General features: G+C 45.7%; 1 protein-coding gene across 3 annotated transcripts in view; it reads right to left on the reverse strand.

Annotated features, from left to right (window-relative positions):
- Nucleotides 1-25,738, reverse strand: part of ANKRD46 (ankyrin repeat domain 46) — a 72,825-nt gene that overhangs the window by 27,786 nt on the left and 19,301 nt on the right. For all 3 annotated transcript variants that reach the window (XM_029591813.1, XM_029591812.1, XM_029591814.1), the window contains exon 2: nt 13,023-13,098. The gene's annotated coding sequence lies outside the window, so the exon portion shown is untranslated. The remainder of the gene's footprint in view (nt 1-13,022; nt 13,099-25,738) is intronic.

Raw genomic sequence — 25,738 nt, forward strand, 5'->3', positions numbered from 1 at the left:
TCAGTTATACTACTAAAATTAACAGAATCAATCAGAACAGCAGAAAAAAAAAAGCGGTGGCAGGAAATATACAAAAATGCTCAAATCTGCACTTTGTAGAAAATTAGAGCCAAAATACAAGATGTTGAGATTATGTAAGTTAAGAGGATGATAAGAATTTAAACCCCTGCCTATACAGTCACAAATCTTTTAAATAACTTTAACATGTACTGGCAGCACAAACCAATGCTCAAAAAGTAGTGATGTTTCGGGGGACCTGCTGCTATCGAGTCCAGTGCATTGTCTCTGTCCCTCCCGTCCAAAGATTCCATCAGGCAGTGAGGTGGGCACTTTGAGGTCCTGACGTGGACTTCAGGGGTAGATTTAAGCAGCTAGCCTGCAGTGCTTGTGGGGGCCCTTCTGATACTGAGTCCAACATGTTATTTCTGTCCCTCCTGCCTGAAGATTCCATCAGGCAGTGAGGCAGACTTCAGGGGTGGATTTAAGTGGCTGGCCTGTGGCGCACTGCTGCTTGTTCACCAAAAGCCACGCACCTGGCAGTTTCTCTTTTGTGCGGATGCTAGAATGGGGGGAAAAAAGAAAGAGAGGAAGTGGAGAGTGAACTTAGTCCCTTCTGCCTTGACACCCACAATGGGACAGATGGGTTAGTACCTCATTCAACTAGATGCACATTCAGAAGAGTCAGCTGAGGGTGAAGCAAGCGAAGTCTCCCTTAGTGCGGGTGTGTGTTCTCCTCCACAAATACCACAACCTACAAGTGGGGGGTGAAACAGCAAATTCATCAGCTGTTTCAAGTGATGGACCTGTGACTGCTTTTATAATTCAAGTAGAGCAAGTGGCTAGGTGCCTTATACCCCCGCATGATTGAGGGGGCTGCTCTCCCTAGTCTACATTGTACCTATACATCTGAAAAAGGAACAGTGTCACTGGTTCCTAACCCAAGTGCAATTTGTCTAACCTCTGATCAGAGAAGTTTGGAGACTAGGGAACCATAAGAACCAGCAAATTAACTCATAAAGACATATGGAAAGTGATCAAGGATGGAGACCTCTTTGTCCCAATCAGCATTTCAACACTTTGCTTTACCTATGGGAACTTCCCTTAAATTTATGAATTTAAAGCATAGGCTAGCTATTATGGAAGGGCAATTTGCTGTATCAAGTAATCTAATTACCTGATAATTTCATTTTCCATAGTGTAGATAGAACTCAGGACCAAATGGATTATGCTCCCCTGCCAGCAAATGGAGACTAGTCAGATTTCAAAGCTGACATCACCCTAGATACACCCCTGCAGTGACCTCAGCCCTTCAGTATTCTCTTCAAAATCCACTGTGGACATACTAATGAAAAAACTTAATTAAAAATATGATTAAAAGAGGATAACCACAACTGTACTCAACCAATCATAAACAGTGAACTCCAGTAAGAATATAGATGCCCCCATGATCTAGGGACTGGATGACAGCTTACCCATAATCTCTTGGAATCGATATCCACTCCACGGGCGAATCCTTGGGCAGCCGTGGGTGGAATTCTGAGTCCATCTGTCTACATTAAGGAAAATGAAATTATCAGGTAAGTAATTTCTCCATTTCCTAGCATGTAGCCATATGGACTCAGGACCAATGGAATGTACAAAAGCTACTCCTGATCGGGGTGGGAGACTGCCTGCGATCCTGTTAACACCGCCCTTGCAAAAGTTGCGTCCTCTCGGGCCTGTACGTCCAGGCGATAGAATCTGGAGAAGGTGTGCAAGGATAACCATGTCGCTGCTCGGCAGATATCGACGGGAGAAAGCAGTCTAGCTTCCGCCCATGAGACCGCCTGAGCCTTAGTGGAATGAGCTTTAACCTGAGAAGGTAATGGCTTTCCTGTCTCCATATAAACTCCCATGACTACCTGCTTAATCCAGCAAGCTATGGTGGCCCACGAAGCTGGTTCGCTCTGCTTCTATCCACCGTGAAGGACAAATAGTCAGTCTGTTTTTCAGACCGGTTCTGAAATTTCCAGATACCGCACCAAAAGTCTACCGACATTCAAATGACGGAAGAGGCTGTATCATTCCGTGTCATTGTACTCATCTAGGGATGGCAACGAAATGGTCCAATTCAAATGAAACTCCGAGACTATCTTGGGCAAGAAGGATGGAACGGTACGAAGCTGTAAGATGCCCGGAGTCATCCTGAGGAACGGTTCCCGGCATGACAATGCCTGCAGTTCAGAGATGTGACATACTGAACATACAGCCACCAGGAACACAGTTTTCATGGTTAATAAACACAAGGAAAGACTGTGCAATGGTTAAAAGGAGAGCCCTGCCAAAAATTCCAATACTAGATTAAGATTTCACAAGGGAACTAGCTTCTATAGGGATGGCTGGAGGTACTTCACCCCTTTCAGAAAACGGGTCATGACACGTGGATTCCATTCACCTCGACCCTAAAATAGGAGAGAGCCGCTACCTGGACCTTCAAGGAGTTAAGGCTGTCCTGCAAAAATTTCAGAATTAGTGGGATTTTGACTGCCCAAGGAGGGACACAGTGTTCCTCACACCAGGCTTCAAATACTCTCCAGACCTGCATACATGCTAGGGACAGAGAACTTCCGAGCACAAAGTTGGCAATTACTGCCGCAGAATATCCTCACTTCATCAGGCAAGCCCTCTCAAGGGCCAGACCATAAAACAGAATAGAGTCGGATCTTCATGAAGGACCAGTCCCTGCTGATGCAGGCTCCTTTGCAGTGGGAGACACAGGGAGGTCTCCACCAGGAGTCTCCGCATGTCTGCATAACACTGATACCTGGGCCAATCTGGAGCTACTAGTAGGACTAATCCCCTGTTATGCTCTATTCTGCAAATGACCCTGCCCAGCAGGGGCCATGGAGGGAAGGCATACAGCAATTCTTCTTCTGGCCAAGGCTGAACAAGAGCGTCGATCTCCAGGGACCACTGATCTCTTCTGTGACTGAAGAATCGGGGAACCTTTGAATTGTGGGATGCAGCCAGCAGGTCGATGGACAGGAGACCCTAGCACTCTACTATCAGCTGAAAGGTCTTGGCTGACAATGCCCACTCTTCTGGATCCAGACTCTCCCTGCTTAGAAAGTCTTCTCTGATGTTTTTTCCTGCAGTGTGAGAGGCTGAGATCATCTGTAGACGTATTTCTGCCTATTCCATAAGGAGATCTATCTCCTGTGACACTTGCTGGCTCTTAGTTCCACCCTAGTGGTTGATATAGGCTACCATCATTGTGTTGTCCGACATTACGTGGACTGTATAACCCTGGAATCTATGACTGAATTGTAGACAGGCCAATCTGACTGCCATGTCTTCCAGGCGGTTGATGTTTCCGAGGGCCTCTTCCTCGGTCCTGCATCCCTAGGCCATCAGCTCCTGATAGTGAGCTCCCCAACCCCAGAGGCTTGTGTCTGTTGTGAGGAACAGCCAATTCTGGGAGGACAGGGGTATACACCTGCTCAGATAAGCTTCCTGCAGTCACCACTGGAGCCGAGAGCATACTCCCATCGGTAAGTGGAGATGAATCAAATAGCCTTCAGACTGCGGGTTCCAACGTGACAGTAGTGAGTGCTGAAGTGGTTGCATGTGTGCCCTCGCCCATGGAGCTATTTCCAGGGTTGCCGCCATCAACTTGAGAACTTGGAGATATGCCCAACGGTGTGGAGCTATCACGCTCATCAATTGACGGACGTAGGACATCAACTTCCATATCCGCGTGGTCAGAAGGAAGACCTTGCACTGCATGGTGTTGAACCAGACACCCAGATCTTCCAAGGTCTGGGAGGGCTTGAGACTGCTTTTATCCAGGTTTATAACCCAGCAAAGTTTCTGAAGCAAGGAGGTCAACCCTGTTGGTCAACCTGCAGGCTCTCTTCCACGGACTTGGCCTGGATCAACCAGTCATCCAAGTATTGATGCATCAGGACTCCCTCTTTTCTCAGTGCTGCTACTACGACCCCATAATCTTGGAAAATGTTCTGGGGGCGGTGGCGAGGCCAAAGGGCAGTGCCCAGAACTGATAATGGCGACCCAGTATTGCAAAGCATAGGAAACATAGGTATTCTTGATGGATTGGAATATGTAGGTAGGCCTCGGATAGCTCCAGGGAGGTTAAGAACTCTCCCATTTGTACGGCCATTATCACGGAGCATAGTGTTTCCATGCAGAAATGATTCACTTGTAGATGTCGGTTGACACCATTGAGGTCCAGGATGGGGCAAAAGGAAACTTCCTTCTTGGGTATGATGAAATAGAATAATGCCTCATATTTTCCTGAGGCACAGGTACTGGGATTACAGCCCTCATCCTGAGGAGCATTAAAAGAATAATCTTCACTACCTACTTCTTGTGCTGGAAGTGGCAAGGAGACATCATGAATATGTCCCAAGGAGTGCTGTGAAATTCCAGTGCATATCCTTCTTGTATGACCTCCAGTATCCATTTGTCCGAAGTGATCTTGACCCAATGCTGGTAGAAGAGGGACAGTCTATCCCTATTCTCCTCGTTCAGAGGGTGGGTTGGCAAAATTTCATTTGAGGGGGTTCGGGACTAACCTGAACCCAAGCCTGCCCCTCTCTTAGACTGTCGACTATGAAAGGACTGAAACCTTCCAAAGGCCTGAGACCTCTGAAATGTCGAGTTTCTGTAGGGGTGAAAGCGTTGGGAGCCCCTGGATCGACACTTCATAGGCGAGGGGCACTGTAACTGCTTTCTCTTATCTTCTGGTTGCCATTTACTGGCCAGCTTTTCCATTTTGCTTTTGAAAAGGAGTGATCTTTTAAAAGGCATCATTGTAAGATTTGCCTTGGAGGTTGCATCTGCGACCAATTCCGCAGCCATAGCTGCCTTCTGGCCGCCACCACTGAGGCCACTCCTCTGGCCTAAGTACAGACCAGATCCGTGCCCATGGAGGCGGCTGGTTCTATAACCGCTCTGGAATTCACCCCTGAGTCATCCACCTCCTGAGAGAGGAATAGGCACGAACGAGTTACCAGGGCATAACAAGAAGCAAATCTGTAAGGTCATCGTTACTGCATCAAAGGCCTGTTTAAGGATGGACTCCATCTGTCTATCGTGCGCATCCTTTAAGACGGCTCCTCCCTCCACTGGGATAGTTCACTTAGAGATGGCACAGACCAGTGCATCCATTTTAGGGAAACACAAACGCTCTCTCACTGCCAGATCCAGTGGGTATATTTATTTATTTTTTAGCTTTTCTATACAGACGCTCCTGTAAAATATACATATCACATCTGTTTACAATGCAACTAAAACGTTCGCTCAGGGCGATACAAACTAAAACGTTCGCTCAGGGTATAGAGCTTCTAACGCTCGTCCCCCTTTAGAACTTGCTTCTGGGGCATCTCATTCCAGGTCAATCAACTCCTGGATGGCTTCCAGTACTGGAAAATAGCAAGAGGCTTTCTGTAGAGGAATCAGAATGGGATGCTTCTTTGATTCTATCATAAAGTCTGCCCCAGGAACTCCCAGCAACTTCAGAATCTGGGAAACCAGGGCCAGCAATTTCTCTTTCGAAAAACCGTAACATGGTCCGATACGGTTCTAAGCCAGGGGGAATTTTCCCATTTTCCAATGAATCCATATCCTCCTCTTCATCCAGTTCCCTGCCAGGGATACCCCTGGTGAGGCGGGGCATGGCTAGAGGTCTGCCAATAGGACTGGGAGAGGGAGGGCTTACCAGCTGAGGTTCCCTCCGGACAGGGGCAAATGAGTTAGCAGACTGTGCCTGTACGAAGGCTTGAAGGCCCTGGAAAAATTCCACCCAAGAGAAGGCAGCTGGGTCCATACCTAGCCCAAGAGGTACTGGAATAGGTACCACTGAATTTCCCTCTCCCACGGATGACCCAGTCACGGTTATACTCAGATCTGGGGTACTTCCAGTTAAGGCTGTAGCTAACCCATCTTCTGAATGTGAGGAGCTGGGTTTAGCAAAGTCCAGGGAGGCTAACTCTCCCTGAGCTTCCTCACAGTACTGACATAAGTTGGAATCCAGATCAGACTGGGAAGACCTATTATGACAAACAGTGCAGAGAGAAAGGCGCTTATGTTTCTTGGCTGCCGGAGACACTGGCGGCAGTAACCGTGCTGTCGGTTTGCACTTAGAATTTTATGCGCACAGATTTCGGGCGCCTAGGTAGGATGCAGCGAGGCGCACACACAGCCCATGCATCTGGCTTTACCTGTATTCTGCGCTTAGTAGGTTGTGTGTGTGTGTGTGTGTACATGCGCAACGTTATGCATGCGCAGAGCCGACGAACTGTGCATACCGACGTTCTATGGACAGCAATACGGCACGCACAAAGTGCACTCAAGATGGCGCTGCCGCAGTCTACAATGCTGTGTGGCAACCAAGCCTAAAGCGGGGCATAGCCCACCGAGGGGCCACTCAACCTGCTCGGAAGCCTACTTCCCCCAAAGGGATTGGGAACGATTTCGGTATGGCGCGCCAAGCAAGGAGACCGGAGGAAATCTTACCAAAAACCCCTCCAAACATCTCAAATCGATAAATCTTCTCTCTCTCTTTTATTTATTTTTTTTAAACTTACCTGGGCTCAGCGCTTACCAGCTGAGTACAGAGATGGTCTCCGGCTGCGGGGGAAGAAAGCACTGGCCGTCACCGCCACGCTCGGCTTCCTGCACCTGTTGCCTTTCAGCTGCTGAGCAGCAAAGTCCATGCTGGAAACCAGCTACCAGACCAAGGCACACCTCTCAATCTTTTCTCCAATTTAAAAGTAGAATTTCTTCTTCCAAAAGGTACAACGATCCCCATAGGGAAAGCATGTCTGCATCTGCTGAAGATGGAGAAATACTGAAGAACTGAGGTCACTGCAAGGGTATATCTAGGATGACATCAGCTTTGAAACTTGACTGTCTCCTTCTGCTGGCAGGGGAGCATAACCCATTGGTCCTGAGTCCATCTGGCTACACACTAGGAAATTTAAGAATCTACAGACATCAGTGTTTTCAGATGTAAAAGATTGCTTATGGTTGCATAGTAGGACTGAATCTCTAGATAATGCTATAAGATAAAACAAAATTGCAAATGTTTCTAAGTCTAGGTTTATGTCAGCAGTTGAGTTAAAAAATATATATGTGATGTCTTGCAGATTGCTCAACATAGAGATATTAAATTATCTAGGTGCTATTATATTCCTGAATTTAAAAGGGAGGTTAGACCTGAAAGAAGTTTGTATCTTTTTGTCCCTATTGACAGTTCTAACATATTTGAATTTCTTCAAGATTCTCAGGATATCAGATCAACTAGATCTACTTTGATGGTATAATTTATGTCAAAAATGGACAAAGAACTAGTATTCAAGCAATACTATAAGTATAAAGCTGTGAATTTTTGTGGTCAAAAACTACAAAGTTTTCCCATGTCCCTTGAGACAGTTCCTACGGAAATCATTTTAGTACTTAAACAGCGTACTATTCTCCTTGAGGCCACATTTTTCTTAAAGTTTCCTAGTAAATGTATGTAGTCTATCAGGGGAATACCTATGTTTTACTAGAGCCATCTCATTTGGATATATTTTACTAAAGTATCAATAATATAAAACTTAATAAAGATATAATTTAAAAAATTGTTTCAGAGGAAAAACCCCTACATATTCAACTCACTAACGTTCCAACAAATTATTTTAAAGTAGTGATGCTTCCCAAGCTCTAAGAAAGCTGTCAGCATATCAGTGCCCTCCAAATACCAATGACACCATCTGCATCTCTGAATAAAACACCCGATTCAGAAAATGTCATGACCTCTATAGCACTTTCACTATGTTTAGTGTTATAATTTGTTGGAATTGTGCTGAGTTAAATATATATGGGCTTTACCCTCTGAAACATCACTATTTTTAGGCACTGATTTTTGCTTGAGGCCTATATTCAGACACTGGCTGGCTAGCAAGCTTGCCAGATAATTTTATCTGGCTAATTTTACTGGGATATTTAGTGGCGTTCCCATGCTGCTGAACATACCCCGGCAATGTCAAATTTAGGCAAGTAGTTTCCTTAGCAATCAGGCAGGTCAATCCTGATGAGTGGGTTTTGCACCTCTGCCAGCAGATGGAGATGGAGCAAAAGCTGAAGTCATGGCTATATAGTCTCGCCACGACATCAACCCACAGTCTCAGTCTCCAGCAGATGGTGAAAATGCATTTTCCTTCGGAGGATTGCCTGTGAGTAAAAATAAAGTAAATAAATAAATAAAAGAATAGAAGAAAATTTGGAAAGGAGTATCGAACAGATGGGATGTCTGAATAGCACCCACTTGTCTCCTGAGGTGATATCATGCTGTCCCTCCCCTCAGTAGAGTGCCTCAGTCCAGTAGCCTTGAGTGGTGTGGATGTAGAATTTGATTAGCGGTTGCAGGCCAAGAGAGGCTCGGCGATGAAAGCTTTAACCCTCTCCCCCCATAATTGGGACCTGTTCCTGCTCTCAACCAGAAAGGGCTGAGCACAGGTAAAAGTTTATCTTACTTAAAAAAAAAAAAAAAACAAACCAAAAAACAGCACAAAGAAGAAATCAAACAGGAGAAAGGGGTTTGTTACCTTGGTGTTGGGCTGCCCCACTCACGTCTCTGGGGAGTTTCATGAGGTGAGGAGGTAGTGCAGGCACGGCGGGTTGAGCAGCCATTTTGCTAAGCCTAGCTTACAGGCTTCTCCCTTTTTAGTGCATGGTAGGCCACGAGGTGTTTTCGGGTGTTTTGTGCTGTGGGCTGATGGCGAAAGCCTGCTTGTGCGTCCATTCTCGCCTATGCACCTAATTTGGACATTCTTCCTTCTGGATGCACATCTTGTGCTTCCTGCTTAGGTGTCTTTCTTGGTGTCTGTACCGGGCGCTCAGTTTGGCGCCTAGTTGGACATGCGGTCTAGGCGTGTATACTTACATGCCCATTTTTTGTGTGTACTTTGTGTTCATTTTGAGAGCAGGTTTTATGCGCATATAATCTAGGTGCGAGCTTTTACCATTCTGCATGCTTACAACTATGGCGCCCATGGCGAAGAAGCCTAAGCCACATCAGGGCCATTCAACTGGAGCTTTCTTTAAGCCTGTGCCAGAGCTGCCTAGATGCTCGGGGCGATTTACCCCCTTCTGAAATTTGCCAGCAATGGTCCATCTCCTCAGTCTGAGAAGAGTGGAACCGAGTGAGACATGATGGGGGTGTCCCCTCCCTTGACTGATCCATGGGCCAAGTCGTCACGGGCCACTAGCTCTCAGGACATCAAGTTTGGGCCTTGGAATGGAATCATCCACCTTTTCCTGGGTAGAATTCTTCCAGGAATTGCAGACATTTCTATAGGGCCAGACTTCTGAAATAGACAGTGCCTACTAAGGTTGATCCGGGCGCTCCCAAGTGCGCCACTGCCTATCTCTGCGGTCCAGTGCCGTGGCGCAATGTAGCCTGACTAAGCTTGAATGCAGGTGGATCAAGATGATACTGATGATGGTGGGGGGGGGGGGGAACCACCCCAAATTTGGAGACATATCTTAAGAAGACCACGTTAAGGGATCTAACTTTGAAGGTGGTATTTTTGGTGGCGGTCTGCTCAGCTAGGAGGGTATCTGAGCTCCAAGCCCTTTCTTGCAGAGAACCTTTTTTGTATATTTCCGAATCCGGATTCTCTCTCAGAACAGTTCCATCTTTTTTGCCAAAAGTTGTCTCGGCCTTCCACTTGAATCACTCTGTGGAACTTCTGGCCTTTCCAAATGTCGAGATGGATGTGACTCACTCTAGAGAATTGAGGCTTCTAGATGTCAGAAGGGTTCTGTTGCGTTTTCTTGAGGTCACAAATGCCTTCTGGGTTTTGGATCATCTGTTCATTTTGTGGGGCAGTGCTAAGAAGGGTCACAAAGTGTTGAAGGTGACCATAGCCCATTGGTTGAAAGAGGCTATTGCTTCCGCTTTCATTTGCCATGGACGGCCTGTTCCTGATGGTTTGAAAGTGCATTCAATTCAATCTCAGGCTGCATCCTGGGCAGAGTGCCATTTGGTCTTGTCACAAGAAATTTGCAGTGCAGTGACCTGGAAGTCTCTACATACGTTTGCCAGGCACTACCATTTGGACGTCCAGCACCGGACGTCAGCAGTTTCAGAAGCAGTGTCATTCGAGCGGGACTCTCAAGGTCCCACCCTAGATAGGGAAGCTTTGGTTCATTCCAGCGGTCTGGATTGATCCAGGTACATACAGGGAAAGGAAAATTGGTTCTAAACTGTTAATTTCTGTTCCTGTAGTACCACAGATCAGTCCAGTCGCCCTCCCATTGTGGGAATGATCAATCAGTTTCTTGAGAGTCCGCTCTGATTGTTCCAACACTGAAGAAGGCTACAGGTTTCTCCTTATCCTGTGCTCAGTTTTCACCAGTTCATGGTTACTTTGTTGGTTTTCTTCTTGTCCTTTGCTTGATCTATGCTATGTTTAGTTCTTATGTTCTGCTTTGGTAATGTTAATACTGAAGAGATACAGGTGGTACACCAGGTTAAGAAGGGGGTGCTCTTTAAGTTTTTCTCTGTCTCCATCTGCTGGAAGGGAGGCAAAACCCAGCAGTCTGGACTGATCCGGGTACGTACAGGGAACTACATATTCTCATCTGTCAGGAACTTCAGCGGTTCCTCCAATTTGCTATTCTGGATAGTCATTACCAGTTTCAGGCCTTGCCTTTTGGGCTAGCCACGGCATCCAGGACCTTTTTCCAAGGTCATGGTGGTGGTAGCAGTGGCTCTCCCTAAGGAGGACATTCTAGTTTATCTCTATCTGGATGACTGGTTGATTCGAGTCAAGGCTGTGGAAGAGTCTTCGCACTTCCGCAGGCTGGTTTCCTTGCTTCAGGAACTACGCTTGGTGGTGAATCTAGCCAAGTGAAATTTTCAGCTGTCTCAGACCCTGGAGTATCTCGAGCTTCGATTACATTCAAGGCAGGATTTCTGCCAGTCTCTGATCCACATGTTGATGCTGCGAGTTCGATCCCTGCGGAACTCTGTTCATCTGACTGAATGGCCTTATCTGCAGGTCCTGGGGTTGATGGCTGCCACATTAGAAGTGTTGTCCGGGGCAAGAGCACATATACGCCCTCTTTAGCGCACGCTGCTCTCCTAATAGAATCAGCAGTCGCAGATCTATGCAGTGAGGCTGCTTTTCCCATTAAGAGGTGTGATCCCAGTTGGACTGGTGGTTACAGGTGGATCGTCTCAGGAAGGGAATTTCTCTGATGCCGCACTGGTGATGCAGGCAGCAGTGATCCGCTGGGTTAAGGAAGTCATTACGGCAGCCTATGTGGCTGCTGAGATAGCCTTACCGAAACAGATTAGACTGCATTCCTCAAGGGCTCAGGCGGTATTTCATGGTTGGAACTTTGTTTGTTGTCGCCTGCTGAAATTTGCCAAGCAACAACGATGTCATCTTTGCACACCTTCTATAAGCAGGTTAGGGCTAGGGAGGATCCACAATTTAAAAATCAGCAGCTGAGGGCGTTGACCTGCCCTTACTAAAGGAAAGGAAATTATCAGGTAATTAATAATTTCTCCTTCCTTAGCATTTGGGCAGATCAATCCCAACGACTGGAATGTACCAAAGTTAATCTAGAAAAGAGTGAAAGGCTGCCAGTGGTCCAGTCAATATCGCCCGCACAAATGCAGCATCCTCCCTAGCCCTAACATCCAAGTGGTAATGCTTATAGAAGGTATGCAAAGATGACAGCGTTGTTGCTCGGCAAATTTCAGGTTAGCTGTTCTTCGGGCAAGCTATACAGAGTATAATTCCTGCTTGTCGTTAACAGGCAAGTGAATTCTCTAGGCCTTAGTTTGCTAGATATGTTCCTTCTTTTGGCTGAGTAGCATGCAAATTTTATCTCGTGCATATTCATTGTGGATATCCTGAAAACTTAACTGTCTGGGGATCCTCCAGGACAGGTTTGGGAACCTCTAAGCTAGCTAAACAACTTTTTAGCTAACAAAAGGTTATCCAGCTATCTCTGTGGATTTTCAAATCCTGATTTGTGTCCAGCTACGCTCTAACTTAACTGGACAAATGGTGCTGAATATGGACCTCCTGATGTTTAAAAAAAGTTGCAAAAAAAAAAAAAAAAAAAAAAAAAGATTAAAGTCAGTGATTTGATTTCTTGTCATCCTCTTTTCTTATATAACAGTTTCATCGTCATCTGATTTTAGTTTTCTACGAAGGGCAGGTTTTTAGCATATTTGCAGCCATAGTCCTGGATTCATCATTCTGCTATATATATAGCGGAATGATCGCCCGCGGCCAAAAAAAGGGGGGGGCGAAAGTGTGCAGCCAGCTGCATTGCGGCGGTGCAGTATTGCACGCTGTGGTTGTGGCGATGCTAAACAGTTTCACCCCTGTAGCACCAGCAGAAAAGGTGCAGTTATTTCCGGTGCTACTGCCGGTAATAGTGTGTGAAACATTATCACCCGCAGCACTACTGGCCCCTCATTATTCAAAACCCTGCCCAAACTCCTCCCTTTTTTATTTTAATTTCAAATTTAAATATTCAAATTGCAATGCGGTAATTATTGCGATTTGATAAAGGACCCTCAGTTTGTGATACTGCTAAAATACACTTTTAGGTCTAGCTCCAATTCATCAACCTTAACACCATGGAAGCTTCAAAGAGCACATTCAGGAAAAATCTCCTAATTTGGATCTGTTTTCTTAGGACTAAATAACTTTTCCCATCCCAAGATGTGACTGCATCTTAATGTTGTCTCTGGACAAATGTACTGATTGCATGTTCTCTTGTGTTATTTATAATAAAAATCTCCTCTGTTACATGAGCCAACTTCCCCAAATAAAAACATCTTTGTTCACTGCCTAATCAACTGGGGGAGCTCTCCATGTCACCTCATTGACAGAGAAACCCAAAACTGGACAAACAGAACAGGAGCACCAACATTAAAATTACCCATGCCAGAGTCATACACTGCAAATTAATTTCCAAGGAAAAAGCATCAATATAATTACACTTACCTCTGCTAAAATCTTCACCTTCTGTAACCTGTACTGATGTTCTGGGGTTCTTAGTGTCCTGATGCTCAACATAGATCTAAAACAAACAGAATATTCAGTTAAAGGAGCAGACGAGCCTAAAACTTGCCAAGTACACAGCGTTGTTACAAGTTTAGTAGTTGACTGTTTGATAAATATATTGAGAATGTATGCAAGAAGATGCCCAGAATGAGATGTGGCAGGAAAGAAATCATCCTCATCTGGACCCAAAGTTGCTTGGAATTGGTCCCTTAAGAGCATAAGCAAGAAAAAATATGGTAAAGCTCTGATGCTGCGTCCTTCTCCTATAGGCTCTTGTGTAATTGCCATGCATCCTGCTAGCCTCAGAATCTGCCTCTGCTGCCTCCATGACAATTGTATTTACATCCCATGGCTTACAACTATTGTGGGACCTCGGATAGGGCCAAAACCTTCATGCTTTGAGTAGGCCGCAGGGATCAGAGGCAGACTCATCCTGGCTCTGACTTTGGGTAAATCATTTAATCACTTCTAATACTACATGTTAGTATTAACAGTACTAAAATAAAATGAGTGTTACTAATAGACATTAGCTTTATTTTAATAAGAATTTCAAGTAACACTATACAGAATTTGCTTTATACATTTAAGGAAAATGAGTTGTGGTCAGTTATATAAGATAAGGTGCCAATTTATTAGCATACTGTACCAAAGTTAATCTTGTGTTATAACTAACTTGACTACATGCCCTGAAAGTGGTTAAAATTTAATTTGTAGGAATGATGATCCCATAGCTCTGTTAGAATACTCTCTTGATCACAAAACCTGACAACAGTTACAAATGAAAAGAAACACTGTACTCCCTCCTCATGCATATCACTTCAGTGTCTAGAAATGTCTCTTCTAGGACATGATTAATGTTTAGAGTTAAAGAGGAGTGAAAGGAATGGGTGCAAAAGATGAACTGTGCTCTAGGAACATCATTACTTTCTGCAACTAACTAGGAACTAGGGATTTTTTTCAATGTATGTTCCTGCATTCATCTTATGCCCTCCAGAGAAAACCAGGACAACCTGCCAACAAGAAAGCCATTATTTAAAACAGCTCAGCCTGCATGAACCGTGTCATACATGGAAAACATTTCTGACTAGTAATTCAATACAAAATGCCCTAGAAAAGAACATTTCTCCCAAACATCTCAAGCTGCTCACTGACACCCAAGCAGGATCCTAGAAAAGGTGCTCTGCTACTGAAACCTTAATACAGGGTTGGCCAACTCCAATCCTCAAGAACCACAAATGGTCCTAGTTTTCAGGATATCCATAAAATATCTCTGTATACAATGGAGGCAGTGCATGCAAATTTATCTCATGTATACTCATTGTGGCTATTCTGAAAACCAGACTTGTTTGTGGCTCTCAAAGACTGGAGGTTGGCCACCCCCTGCCTTACTACAAGTGGGGACTAGGACAGTTAAAAACCGCAGTGCTCAACCCACATTTCTGGCTTATTTTTCATGATGATTATCTAGTCTACAAAGCAAGCATCTTGAAGTCCTTCCCAAAATTGCTGATAAACCATTTGTTTCTTCATGGTTCTCTATTGCTTCTATAAGAACCAATTTTTGTTTCTCCTGCACAAAGTTTAGTTGGTCTAACTTTGTGCTCTAAGGACCTAGCAAGCCATGGGAGAGCAGATGATTGCAGAGAGCGGACAGCTCCCCCTAGTGGTTCGCAGAACACCTTTAGCTCAGGCGTATCTCAAGAACCATGAAAGCAAAAAGCAGACTTTTTTTTTTTTGTTTGTTTTTGAAGGGAATGTCATTGATAGCTGTACTACTGGCCTCCAAAAATCTGAAGCACTGAATTTTTTTTCAAATATTTGCAATATTCCAAACATTATAAAAATGTTTTTTCTTTTTAAATGCTTTATTTAATAAACTTACAAAGAAGTGATACAGCACAATAAAAGAATGCAAATGTGGTGTAAAAGAACAACAACATATGAATAGTTACAAAACATGCTTCCATTGTTGTGTGAGAGATACAAGTTAAAATCACTTGAGAGGGATTTCAAACTGTTGTATGGACACTGGAGCGGCTCCTTACGCATTCCCAATAGATAACCCAAATTTTATCATACGTAGTCGTCTTCTTGTGCAACATAAAAGTCAGTGACTCTATCAGCGCTCTCTCATGTATCTGTTTGCACCAAAGACAAATCAAAGGTACAAGTTTCAGTGTATCGCAATGTATCTCTGAAGAGAGAATGGTGTTAAGTGGAATGCCCCACATATTGGTTTTGGGTCCGGTTCTGTTCAATATCTATGTTAGCTACATTGCAGAAGGGATAGAAGGTAGTGTATGTCTATTTGCAGATAATACTAAGATGTGCAACAGAGTGGACACACATGAAGGAGAAAATGAAAAGGGATTTAAGAAAGCGTGAAGAGTGGTCAAAGATTTGGCAGCTGGGATTCAATACCAAAAAGTGCAGTCATGCATCTGGGGTACAGCAGCTGTATGTGATGGGGAGGGGGGGTGAAAGACTGATGTGCATGGACTGGGAGAGGGACCTTGGGGTATTAGCATCTGATGATCTGAAGGCAGCAAAGCAATATGACAAGGAGATAACTAAAGCCAAAGCCAGAAGAATGCTGGGCTGCATAGAGAGGAATAACCAGTAAGAAAAAGGAGAAGATAATGCCCTTGTACAGGTCCTTGGTGAGGTCTCACCTGGAGTACCGTCTTCAGTTCTGGAGACTGTATCTCAAAAAGAATAGAAACAGGATGAAGGCAGTTCAGAGAAGGCAAATCAAAATGATGTGGGGTCTGTATCGGAACACTTATGAGAAGAGACTGAAGGATCTAAACATGTACACCCTGGAAGAGAGTAGGTGCAAGGAAGATATGATACAGACCTTCAGAAGCCTGAAAAGTTTTAATGATGCACAAACTTCGAACCTTTTCTATTGGAAAGGAAACAGTAGATCTAAGGGGTCACAAAAAGAAACCCCGGGTGGGGGGGAAAGCGACTCAGATCCGTCAAGAAATATTTCTTCACAGAGAGGGTAATGGATGCCTGGAATGCCCTTCCAGAGGAAGTCATGAGGATGAAAACAGCAAATGAATTCAAGAGGGCATGAGATAAATTTGTGGATCCTAAAGGTTAGAGGTTGGAAATAAAGAAAAGGGTGCATGGGGGTAACCTGCATGAAGCAGTGTTGTGGTGCCCAGAACTCCTACTGCAGGCATGACTTGTGATAAAGAGTAGTGAAGAGGCAGTGAAACACTGACATGTCACAAAAGAAGTCATTATTCTTGTTCTAAGTTTTTGATTCACTCCCTATAAAAGGCTTGGTGCTGCCTCAGCTCCTCCGTATGTTATGCCAAAGCTAGAAAACCAACCAGGAGCCAGTTAGTTCTGATTTCCACAACTATTATAACAATAATCTACTACCATCACCAGCGTCGTCTCCTTGGATACTAGACCTAGAACCCAAATACCAATTCCAAGTTCACTATCAGGACTACTGCATTTCGCATGGTCAATGTTGCACTTGCAGTTGGTTCTTCTGAGTGTATGGTTCCCCTAAAACTGCAAAGAGAGAAGAAGAAAAAAAGGACATTACTCCACAAGAATAAGTTTCTTAGCCAAATTGGCCCTCTTTTTGCTAAATTCTATCCATAGGCATGTATGTGTATATGTGTGTATATATCTCTATTTCTAACTCTCTCTATCTAGATAGATAGATATAGAAGTTCACTCATCCCTTTTTATTTTTTTTTTTAAACCACAGTTTTCTCGGGGTGAGTCCTGGACTAGTCTGCTAGGACTAAATGGAAGGAAATTAATGGGCAAGTATAAATTTCACCTTCCTTTTCATCCTGCAGACTAGTCCAAATAGGTGGGTTGTACCTGAGTAGTTCCTATCCCAGGTGGGAGTTACTCAGGCCTACTTCCACGATTCTCATATTAGATGCAATGTTTTTTTTTTCCCCTTTAAAAGTATTAACCTCTAATATTCTGTCAATGTATACTGAGATGCCCTTGTAGGAGCCCTATAGATTTTTCCTAGGGTCACCAGTCTGCCTGGTGCAGAGGATGCTGCCTGGCCTTTGCCAAGTGTACTTTTAGGCTCTGAATCTTGGCTTTGCCTTTGCTATGCACGCTGCCGTAAATTGCTTCCTTAATCCATTAAGCACTTGCTGACTTTGAAGTCACTTCTTTCTTGCAGGCCTCTGCAGCCAAATATAACCATCCGTTTGAGTTCCTGCATTCCTTCGTGAATTGCAGCTATCCTTGAGGAGCCTAAGCCTATTTCATGATCTGAGCTTCCATTTCTAACCTTGACCTTTCGCATTAAAAAAAAAATATATATATCTTGAATGACACATCCCATTATTGTAAAAACAACAGTTGGGCATATTGGGCACCGTGATCCCTTTTTTTTTTTTTGAAGGATTGCTCAAGAACAGCCAGGAGACAGAAGTCCAATATGTCCATGAGATACTCCTCTACCATCACTTCCTTTTAAGCTCGGAGGTTCTCTTCCACAGCAAGCTCCTTACCAACTTGTGATCATGACGCCTCAAAACAATTGTATTTTAACGTGCAAGTGAGATGAGATAGGTTTCCTTTCTCTGTTCCTTGCAACAAGCATTTTCCTTGTATTGGTATTCCCCAGAACTCAAGTCACAGAAGAATCTCCTCGGAAATACAGAAAGACAATGATGTATACACCCCACACCAACCACGAGAGCATCTTACTACCTCTATATGCACAACTACAGGAACACCATACAAAAACCAAAACGAGACTACTATGCCCAAAAAATACACAACCTCCAATATAATGCTAAGGCACTATTCACCATCGTCACCAACCTCACCAAAGCCCCTTCCACTCACTCACCAAACTCAGGAACTAAAAACCAATGCAACGACCTAGCCCTCTTCTTCCAAAACAAAATCTCCGCCCTTACTGCCCACTTCCCCCAGAACACCAATAACACTAATTTTCATCTCCCAAAACCCACCACTTCACTTTCATCACTTGAATCCACATCTTCCCTAGAAATAGAAAATATCCTAAGGAAGATGAAACCCTCCTCGCACCCAGCAGAAACCATTCCACCTAAACTCCTCCTTTCCATCCCTAAGGTAATCGCCAAACCCTTATCAGATATAATAAACTGCTCCCTAGAACAAGGTACCGTTCCAACCATTCCGAAACAGGCAATAGTCAAACCAATACTCAAAAAACCTAACCTCGATCCCTCAATTCTATCCAACTTTAGACCCATCTCAAATCTACCATTTCTCTCTAAGGTATTAGAAAGACTAGTCAACTCCCGCCTAACTGAATACCTCGACCAGCACAAAATCCTCTCCACTTCACAATTTGGTTTTCGCAAACACCTGAGCACAGAAACCCTTCTCCTATCCCTGACACTCTTATCAAAGGGCTCGATAGCGGCAACTCCTATCTTCTAGCCATGCTAGACATATCAGCCGCATTCGATACAGTTTACCACGACATCCTAATCAATCTTCTCATGAACATCGGCATCACTGGAACTGCACTACTTTGGCTACAATCTTATTTACAAAATAGACTCTACATGGTCACCCTAGGTAATCACGAATCCGACCCTATCAACCTCAACCGGGGTGTCCCCCAAGGCTCCCCATTATCTTCCATTCTGTTCAACATCTACATGCTTCCCCTAGCCAAACTCCTCACTAACCTTGGAATCACCCACTATATCTACGCGGATGACATTCAAATTCTCATCCCCTTCACAGACTCTCTTCCAGAAGCCCTGCAATCATGGGACTTATGCCTTACCTCTATCAATCTTCTCCTTACCGATATGAACCTCGCTCTTAACCCCCACAAAACTGAACTACTCATTATCTCTACAAACCCCTCCCCCCCGCTAACCCCCCACTTCCCAATCCATTTTCCCTACACACTCGAAATCACTATAGAAAACCAACTCTCTCTAAAACCATTCATTAAAGCTACCCTAAAAGAATGCTATTACAAACTACACACGGTTAAAAAATTAAGTCCTCTACTACACTTCTCTGACTTCGCACAGTGCTCCAATCCATTATTTTCTCCAAAATAGACTACTGTAACTCACTGCTCTTCAGCCTCCCCACCACCAAGCCCCTACAACTCCTACAGAATGCCACAGCCCGAGTCCTAACCAATACCTGCAAAAGAGACCACATTACACCCATACTAAAAGAGCTTACACTGGCTACCTATCAACTCAAGAATACAGTACAAATCCTTATCCCTCATTCACAAATCTATAATCAATGAAAACGCGCACTGGCTTAAACAGCCTCTCCTATTCCACACCTCCAACAGACCAACACGCACCATCCACCAAGGTACCCTACACCTCCCCTCCCATAAGCTCACAAAACTTTCCTCCACAACGAAAAGAGCCTTCTCACTAGCTGGTCCAATCCTGTGGAATTCCATGCCCCACGACCTCCGTACAGAAACTTTTACACCCAAATTTTAAAAAAAACCTAAAAACATGGCAGTTTCAACAGGCCTTCACCTAAACAGACCCCTCTTTACAATCCCCCCACTAAATTATTTCTGCGCCTCTTTAAAGCATTCCTCTCACTCCCATATCCCTGAGACTGAACTAGGCCTAGCAGTCCTCCCCTTGCTTGTACATAAGTTTACTTCCCCTTAACCCCCCCTTTTCCCTCCCCTCCCTGTAAATAATACCTTCATTAAACAACCTTCCTCCACCCCCCTTTTACCCCCCTGCCCCCCCATGCCATTATTTAAAATATATATCCTTTACCATTGTAATACAGGTCTAAGTTAAATACTCTCATTTGTTATGTTCTCATATTTTATCAAATATTTTTCCGACGTTCCTTAAAGGCGTTCAAATATTACTCTTATGCATTCCATGTAACGATTGTGCCTGTCTCCTCTGACCTTCCGCCTGTTTTTTGTAAAACCAGTACGATGTGCAAATGGCTATCGGTATATAAAAAAAATGTTAAATAAATAAATAAGTATTGCTTTTACGGGTTCACACACTCAGTCACGCTGCACATCACTAATGTTTTCAGAAAGAAATGTAGTTGAAATGCTTAACTGAATCCATGTTGACTTTGCCCTTTTGCGGGCCATGTCCGACCGGCCTTCCTCCCAGTATCCCTTAGTGGAAGGACTCTTCCCCCAGAATATTGTACTTCTCATAACATTGACCTCTCAGAGGCCTCCCAGACTCTAAGGTATGCTACATGGATCGCTTCTACCTCACAAGTGGCCCTAATCTTACATCCTTCCTATCCTCTCTATGTAGCCTAGTCCTTACAGCACCAAGGCTGGCCAGAGAATATCATGCTCTTTTTGGTAAGAATTTTCCTAAAATGAGGGAGAACCCCTGCATGCCCCACCCTCAGGCTAAGTACAGGGACTATATGGGCTTCTAGCTGTTACCTCCCCCCAAGCCTGGATATCAGCCATGGGTTTCCCCGGAAACCTGAGCCTCCTTGTTCCTGCTTTCCCTTTTCTTGTTAGCAAGTTGCTCATTTGACCCAAAACACCTCTCATGGGGGTCACCTCACCTGCCCTTTCATAGGGTCACTGCTCCTTCTACGAGACCTTGCCCAGTCAAGGCCTCCTGTATGTTCATTCTAACCAACAAATCACAAGATACTGCTGTTAGCCTGGGCACTCTTGGCTTTCTAAGTTTGCAAAGAACAACTACAGGTCAGGCACTAGTTCCTGATTCTTACGATGCCTAATTTGCAAACACATATTTGGAATTTTAGCCAGCTGGCCTTTGTCATTAACCTGGACCCGGCCCCTTTTGACCTCCATCAGGGTTCCTATCCAGTTCCCGCTAGTTCTGACCCCACTCCCCTCTCAATCTCTATAGTTTATGCCAATGGCCCAACTCATTGAGGGACAGTAAAGATCTATTCCCCCTTAGAGGTAAGTATCAGGGCCTTCCCATACAAAAGACTGGGGGGGGGGGGGGGGGGGAACAAAACAAAACTGAACGCTATCTATAAACAGCATATATCAGCATAGGGCAACCCTTTGGTCCACCATTAAGCTGTTTACTTAAAAGGAGGGGTCAGTTTCCCTCCCTGTTTCAGGGAGGCTTATTGTTCCTTGCCCCACCAAGTACCCGGAGCTCCTGCTAACTCAAGGAGGGGAGAGCCTCGTTGTTTTCTTCAAGGGATCCAACAGATGTTTAACCAATATCAAGTCATAGAGTTTGGAGCACATTAGAGAAATTACTTCCCTGATAATTTCGTTTTCCTTAGTGTAGACAGATGGACTCAGGACCAATGGGTAATGTGCTCCCCTGCTAGCAGATGGAGAGGGAGTCATGTTTGAAAGCTGGCGTCACCCTAGATATACCCCTGCAGTGACCTCAGCCATTCAGTATTCTCTTCAAAAGCTATTGTGGACATACTATTGAAAAACTTGAATACAATTTAATAACTTGATTAAAAATGGTCACCAGAACTGTAGTCAACCAAACATAAGCGCTGAATCCCAGCAATATTTTAGATGCCCAGATCTAGGGATAGGGTGATGGCTTACCTGTAACCTCTTTGGGATCGAGATTCATGTGCGTTTCCTTGGCATTGTACATGGGCAGCTGTGGGCAGGATGCAGAGTCCATCTGTCTACACTAAAGAAAACAAAATGGTCAGGTAAGTAATTTCTCCATTTCCTAGTGTGTAGCCAGATGGGCTCAGGACTGATGGGATATACAAAAGCTACTCCCGAACGGGGCAGGAAGTTGCCCGTGATCTGGTTATCTCTGCCCTCACAAAGGCTGCTTCTTCTCGGGCTTGGACATCCAGGCAATAGTACCTGGAGAAGGTTTATAAGGAAGATGTCTATGGGAAACAGTAGCTTAGCTTCCACCCAGGATACTGCCTGGGCCCTAGTGGAAAGAGCTTTAACCTGAAGGAGTAAAGGCTTCCCTGCCTCTATATATGCTCCTGTGATCACTTCCTTAACCCAGCGAGTTATGGTAGCTCACGAAGCTGCTTCACCTTGTTTCCTTCCATCATGAAGAACAAACAAGCAGACCGTCTTGCACACCGGTTCTGTATGTTCTAGATACCATACTAAAAGCCTACCCAAGTTTAAATGGCATAGGAGGCAGTAGTCTTCAGAGTCCCTGCGTCTATCTAGGGATGGTAAGGAAATGAACTGGTTCAGGTGAAACTCTGAGACTACCTTTGGAAAGAAGGAAGGGACAGTACGAAGCTGCAATGTTCCTGGAGTCAACCGGAGGAATGGTTCCCAACATGACAGCACCAGCAGTTCAGAGATGCGACGAGCCGAGCTATCGCCACCAAGAATACAGTCTTCAGCATTAACAGGTGTAGAGAGAGCGCGGAGTGGCTGAAAGGAAAGCCCTGCTAAGAAGTCCAATACTAGATTGAGGTTCCATAGGGGGACTGGCCACTTTAAGGGTGGTTGGAGGTGTTTAACTCCTTTTAGGACAGTCCTTTGTTCAGGCTGTCCTGTAAGAATTCCAGAATTTTAGGGATCTTGGTCGTCCAAGGGGGCACCCCATGTTCCTCGCACCAGGCCTCAAATATTCTCCAGATTTGCACATACACCAGGGACATTGAGAACTTCCATTTGCGGAGCAAAGTGACGATTACAGCCGTCAAATATCCATGCTTCATCAGGCGAGCCCTCTCAAGGGCCAGACCATAAGCCAAAACAGAGTTGGAAGGATCGGACCTTGTTAGAGAAGGTCCCTGTGCAGGGGGAGACATAGGGGCTTCTCCACCAGAAACCTCCGAATGTCTGCATACCACGGGCATCTGGGCCAAACCAGGGCCAACAGAATGACTAATCTTCTGTGGCGTTCGATCTTGCGAATGACCTTGCTCAGGAGAGGCCACAGAGGGAAGGCGTACAGTAAAGTCCTCCTCTGGCCAGGTCTGGACAAGGGCGTCAATCCCTTGGGAGCGCTGATCTCTTCTGTAACTGAAGAATCGGGGGACCTTCACATTGTGAGATGTGGCCAGTAGGTCGATGGATGGGAGGCCCCAGCGATCTACTAGGAACTGGGAAAATTCTGGTTGACAACGCCCAGTCCCCTAGATCCAGACTCTCCCTGCTGAGAAAGACAACTTCACAGCAGACTATCTCCAAAGACACTTGATGGCTTTTGGTTCCTGCTGGCGGTTGATGTAGGCTACCGTTGTTGTGTTGTCCGACATCACATGGGCTGCTTGTCTCTGGAGCCTGTGGCTGAATTGCAGACAGGCTAATCTGACAGCTCGGTTTTCCAGGCGGTTTATGTTCCAGCACGCCTCTTCCTTGGTCCATCACCCCTGGGTTGTCAGTTCCTGACAGTGGGCTCCCCACCCTTGGAGGCTTGCGTCCGTCAAGAGGACTAGCCAGTTCAGTGGAGACAGGCTTACACTTTTGCTTAGATGCACTTCCTGTAGCCACCACTGGAGCAGAGAACATACTTTCATCGGTAGGTGGAGGCGAATCGAGTAGTCTTGAGACAGTGGGTTCCAACATGACAGCAGGGAGCATTGGAGTGGTCGCATGTGTGCCCTCGCCCACAGTACTATCTCCTGGGTTGACGCCATCAGGCCGAGGACCTGGAGATAGCTCCATACTCTGGGGCGCATTGTGTTTGTCAACCAATACACTTGGCACATTAGTTTCCTTATCCTTGAGGGAGGGAGGGAGGGAGGAAGACCTTGTCCTGCTTGGTGTCGAACTGGGCTCCCAGGTACGCTAAGTAGTGGGACGGCTTGAGACTGCTCTTGTCCATGTTCATGACCCAACCGAGCTCCTAAAGCAGGGACCTGATCTGCTGGTCACCTGGAGACTCTCTTCCAACGACTTCGCCCACATCAGCCAGTTGTCTAAGTAAGGGTGCACCAGGATCCCTTCTTTCCTTAGTGCCGCCACTACGACCACAATAATTTTGGAGAATGTTCTGGGGATGGTTGCTAGGCCGAAGGGCAACGCCAAGAACTGATAATGGCGGCCCAGTACCACAAAGCATAGGAAACACTGGTGCTCTTGAAGGATTGGGATATGAAGGTAGGCCTCTAAGAAGTCCAGGGATGTTAAGAACTCTCCTGGTTGTACAGCCATTATGACGGAGTGAAGAGTTTCCATGCAGAAGTGAATTGAACCTGAGCTATCTTCCTCTCTCAAGAGAAGCAGACACGAACAGGTAGCGATCTGCAGTGTCATTGCTGTTGCGTCAAAGGCTTGCTTAAGGATGGACTCCAACCTCCTATTGTGTGCATCTTTCAAGGCCGCTCCTCCCTCTTCTGGGATAGTTGTTTGGTTTGAGACAGCGCAGACCAGGGTGTCCACTTTTGGAAAATGCAGGCATTCTTTGGCCACTGGGTCCAGAGGGTACAAGGCCTTCAAGGCCCGACCTCCTTTAAAACTGGCTTCTGGAGTGTCCAAGTGTCCAACTCCAGGTCAATCCTGGATGGCTTCCAGCATCAGGAAATAGCAAGAGGCTTTCCATAGAGACCCCAGGATGGGATTCCTCTTTGGTTTCGACATAGGGTCCATGCCGGGAACTCCCAGTGTCTTCAGGATCTGGGAGACCAAGGCCGGCAATTCATCTCCGAGAAAAAACCATAGCATGCTCCGGTATGGCTCCAGGCCTGGAGGGATTTCCCCATCCTCCAATGAGTCTGCATCCCCATCAACGTCCATGTTATTTGAATCCCTATTAGGGATTCAGATAGCTGATAGAGCTGGGAGGACAAGGCCTTCCCAGCTGGGGCTCAGAACGGGCAGGGGCAGCGGCTGATTGCACCTGAACAAAGGCTTGAAGGCCCCGAAGTAATTACACCCAAGAAAAAGTGCTGGGTTCATACCTAGCCCAGAGGGAACTGGAGTAGGAGCCGCTGAACTGCCCTCTCCCGGGGAGGACGAAGCCCCAGGATGCTACCAGATAAGGTCGAGGCTGACCCGTCCTCTGACTGGGAGGGGCCGAGCTTGGAGAAGTTCTGAGTCCAGCCTCCCTGGGCTCCTTCAAAGTGCTAACACAGGAAGGATTCTAGGTCAGACCGTGCAGCCCTAATATGGCAGGCAACACAAAGGAAGTGTCGCTTGTGCTTCTTTGTTGCTGGAACAATAGTTAACTCTGGCTTGTGCATTCAGCCGGTTAGTGCCTGAGCTCAAGCACACACTAATCCTCCCCAACACGTGTAAGTATAAGCATCCAGTTGTGCGCAAATGTATGTGTGTATTTATGCACGCGGTTATGCGCACAGGTGTGCGCGCACAACAGGGCTGGCCTGCACCACACGTACCGATAGTCAATGGGGGAAAATGGTGCCGCACCAAACCGTGCGAGATGGCACCGCTGAGGCCTGCCACGTGGTGTGCCCACTGAGTCTGAAGTGGTGTCTAGCCCATCGGGGGGCCGCTCAACCCGCTCACAAACCCCCTTCCCTTGCCTTAAAGGGATCGGGAACGTCGTCAGTACAGTGCGCAGAGCAAGGAGACTGGAGGAAAGATTTACCAAAGCCCTTCCACGTCTCTGAACCGGAGGAGTTCTTCTTTACTTACCTGGGCTCAGTGCTTACCAGCTGAGTACAGAGACTGTCTCCGACTGCAGGGGGAGAGGGCATAGGCTGTCACTGCCGCACTTGGCTTCCTGAACCCACTGCCGCACTTGGCTTCCTGAACC

The sequence above is a fragment of the Rhinatrema bivittatum genome, chromosome 2, assembly GCF_901001135.1.
Source record: "Rhinatrema bivittatum chromosome 2, aRhiBiv1.1, whole genome shotgun sequence".
NCBI classification, from domain to species: domain Eukaryota; kingdom Metazoa; phylum Chordata; class Amphibia; order Gymnophiona; family Rhinatrematidae; genus Rhinatrema; species Rhinatrema bivittatum.